At 40.0% G+C, this 2,985-nt stretch overlaps 1 non-coding gene and 1 pseudogene across 1 annotated transcript; both read left to right on the top strand.

Annotated features, from left to right (window-relative positions):
* Positions 1 to 200: 200 nt before the first annotated feature.
* Positions 201 to 940, top strand: LOC129657159 (male-enhanced antigen 1-like; annotated as a pseudogene).
* Positions 941 to 2,913: 1,973 nt separating this feature from the next.
* On the top strand, positions 2,914 to 2,985 carry TRNAG-UCC (transfer RNA glycine (anticodon UCC)). The gene has a single exon. It is a non-coding gene; the product is annotated as a tRNA-Gly (tRNA).

The raw sequence follows: 2,985 nt of genomic DNA, 5'->3' as shown, positions 1-2,985 counted from the left end.
ACTAAAGAGCAGCTCCCCCACTCCACCGCAACTAGAGAAAGCTGGCACACAGCAAGGAAGACCCAGTATGAGCAAAAATAAATAAATCTTTAAAAACAAAGAATATGTTAGTTTAGTAGGCAGAACTGGCAGCAGTAGGTGTTCTAATCAGGGGAACCAGTTTAGATAAAATCATGGAGGCAGGAAGGCAGGCACACAGTACATTGGAGGAAAGCTGGAAGATAAGTTCTGAAACACGGACTGGGTTGTAGATAAATGGTCTTGAATGCCAGAATGAGAATTCAGTAGGGATTAGAGAGTTCTTGATGGTTTTAGACCAAGAGAATGATATAGTAAAAATTGTTGAAAATACTCATCTAGGGTTGGGTCGTGGGCTCTGAGCGGCCCCTGCCTGATGGCAGCAGTAGTTCTAGGGGGAGACACCGTGGGTCCTGAACGTATCTTCCCCAATCAGACTGAGGAACTGGGGCCACATCAGGGCCCCACGGAAGGCACTGAGGATTGGAGCAGTGAGGAACCAGAGGAAGAACAAGAGGAAACAGGGGCAGGACCAGCTGGCTACTTCTACCAGCCTCTGAACCAAGATCCTGAACAAGAGGAGGTGGAACTGGCACCAGTGGGGGATGGAGATGTAGTTGCTGATATTCAAGATCGGACCCAGGCCCTGGGGCTTCATTTGCCTGCCAGACCCACCACTAGAAAGTGAGGATGAAGATGAGCAGGGAGATACAACATTGAACAACCACAGCTCTATTCCCACGGACCCAGAACATGTAGACCTGGTGAAAAGGACAATGGCTGGCATAAGCCTGCCTGCACCAGGGGTTCCTGCCTGGGTTCATGAGATATCAGATGCCCAGTGGGAAGATGTGGTACAAAAGGCCCTCCAAGCCTGGCAGGCCACCCCTACCTGGTAGTGACCACCCTGGGAGCTGCCATAACTCCCTACATTCCAGGCCAGAACCAGCACAGGACTGAACACATCCTGGTTGTCACATTCATCTCCATCCTCCCCAGCTCCCCTCCACATCAAGGCAAATCAGACTTCTTCTCAGAGACCCACTTTATTCAGTTCTGTACATATGGGGACATCGGCCCAAGCCCAACCCACCTTAGCACGTATCACTCTCTGGAGAATAAAGAACCCTAGGTACACAGCCAAAAAAAAAAAGAGAGAATACTCATCTAACAACATTTTGAAACACAGACTGGCAGAGGCAGCTCTGCATAGGAAAATCAGTTTTTAAAAAAAGGCTATTGTGATGACATAAGCAATAAGTAAGATTACTCTTATCTATCTTGTCTACATGTAATAATAAAAACAGAAAAAAGGAAATGAAAGGCATAAGAGAGGTAGAATACACAAAGCTTGTAAACAATGCAGAAAGCAAGGTCAAGCGGGGTTTCAGAAGATTGGAGATGCTAGTGCCAAAACAGGCAAGCTAGAGAAAGGAGCCTGGAGTCAAGAAAGAAGATGAAATTATTCCGTGAACACTATTAAAATAGAAACATCTAAAAAAACAGAAACATCTAGGAGCAAACAGAAACTCCTGGCAGAAGTCCGGATTAAAGAGAAAGAAGTCATAAAAATAAAATAAGAAACACTAGAAAGAAATTTTTAAAGGTCACTTTTTAAAAAATGAGGCCACTGACAATTTTCCAAAGAATTTTCAATTAAAATATAGAGATGGAAACCAGACAAGTAGAGAAGTGAAACCATGAGTAGTGAGAAAGTAGAAACGAAGAGTATAAATCATACTTCTAAACATTGTAATAGAAAAACTTAGTCAATAATAAAATATTAGTTAAAGTTTTAACTAATATAAAGATAGTTCTACTATCTCTCTGGAGAAGATAGTAGAATACTATGGCTTTTTACCAACAGGATGAAAAGTATTTCAATATTTTAACAGTTGGCTTCACCTTAATAGGGTATGTTGGTTGCATAAAAGCCCTGAACTTTCCCTAAGGAAACTCAAGCACAAACACAAGAATACATGAAAGGAATTTTTAAGCAATCCTGATTCACTATAAAACAGAAAATGGATGAAAAAATTGTGGTCAATTCATATAATGGAATACTCTACAGTATTCATATAATGGAATACTCTACAATAATTAAAATAAAGTATAGCTACAGGTAATGTGGCTAAATCTCACAAAAATAGTTGAGAGGGAAAAGAGCCATGAAAGAACACATGCCCTATGACTCTATTCATATAACTTCTAATCTGTAAAACTAAACTATATTGTATAGAGAAGCATAAATCATAAAAGAAATGCAAGAAAATTATTACCAGCATTGTGAAAGAGAAGGATGGATATAGGAGGGATTCTGAGGCACTGGAGATGTTTGTTAATTTTATAATTATATGATAACTTATCTAATAGCTTTAATGACCTTTATAATTATCTGTTGACTTATCCAATAAGTTTAATGACCTTTTCTATGTTATCTTATATTTTGCAATAAAGGAAGAAAAAACAAGTAAACAAAAGTCTCCCAGTAACATTTGGAAGAAATGAGGGTTTGCAGCTGAAACAAGATAGCACAAATGATGACGTGAAGAGACGGGCAAAGTTTCAGATTACAGCAAACAAAAAGGAGAGAAAATGATTGGAGAACACAAGAGCTGAAATGGTATTTATTCAAAGTCAGTTCATTACAGGACATGGAGCGCCCTGGATAGAAGTAGAAGAGCTTCTTAAATCAGAGAGAAACTTCCAAGGCAAATTTCCCAAAGAAAATGGGCACCAAGGGAAAAGTAAGCAAATATATCATTTCTTTGATCAATTCTTTTGGGATTTTGTGTGTGTGCATGTCTCTTTATACATCTGCTAAAAGAAGTTTCCTTGGATATTGCTCTCAGAAAGCAGCAATTGAAAGCTGATCAAAAGCTAAGTCCCAGGGAATTCCTGGAGGTCCAGTGGTTAGGACTCTGCACTTCCACTGCAGGGGCACAGGTTCAATTCCTGGTCAGGGAA

The sequence above is a fragment of the Bubalus kerabau genome, chromosome 7 (genome assembly GCF_029407905.1).
Source record: "Bubalus kerabau isolate K-KA32 ecotype Philippines breed swamp buffalo chromosome 7, PCC_UOA_SB_1v2, whole genome shotgun sequence".
Classification (NCBI taxonomy): domain Eukaryota; kingdom Metazoa; phylum Chordata; class Mammalia; order Artiodactyla; family Bovidae; genus Bubalus; species Bubalus kerabau.
Note: the sequence above shows the minus strand (reverse complement) of the source record. Positions and strands in the feature narration are given on the sequence as shown.